Raw genomic sequence first — 747 nt, forward strand, 5'->3', positions numbered from 1 at the left:
ATATATTGACTTGCAATGTTTTACAAAAGTGTATACTCGAAATCTAAGATGATCAGTCATATTAATGTAATTACATTACAAATATGCTCACGAGATGGCGCTTTATATTAAATCAGTATCTCTCTTTTTTTTATGTTTTTCAATTGATATTTGTTTCTTTTCTGTATTGGTATAAATAAGATTTGCTCAACACACAGTTTTCAGGATGAGTCGTGTATAATTAGTTACTGAAGTTGAATCATGGATGTCAAAACCCCAAAAAGTCACGTTCATATAGCGTGTGTAAATATACACAACTGAAACGGAACATATAGACTGATATTGCAAATACAGAAGCTTTCTTTTTTGGCTCATTAACTTACAAGCATCCGTAAACTTCTATTTATTATTCTTTAAACTTAGAAACGTCAAGGTCCAATGTGTTTAAGTATGGAATAAAGATTCTGTTTTGCATCTTTTAAACATTGGAGAAGGCACGTACGAATGAAACTGAAAACTATGCTGTATAATATATAATTAGTTTTGCTTTTTTTTTTACCATACTTACTCGACTTTGACTCCAAAATAGGCTAGCAAAAGACATAATATTTACAGCAAAACTGGCTACTCTGTCAGTTTTTCATGTGTTACTGTAGGATTCTAACTGCCAGTGAAATAAGGAACACAGCCAGAGTTGTACGTAATCAAGTGATATGCGAACTGTTTTCATGCTCCATTTAACTGTTAAGCAGTTGGTAATGTTCATAG

This window comes from Limulus polyphemus, unplaced genomic scaffold, assembly GCF_000517525.1.
Source record: "Limulus polyphemus unplaced genomic scaffold, Limulus_polyphemus-2.1.2 Scaffold1761, whole genome shotgun sequence".
Lineage (NCBI taxonomy): Eukaryota > Metazoa > Arthropoda > Merostomata > Xiphosura > Limulidae > Limulus > Limulus polyphemus.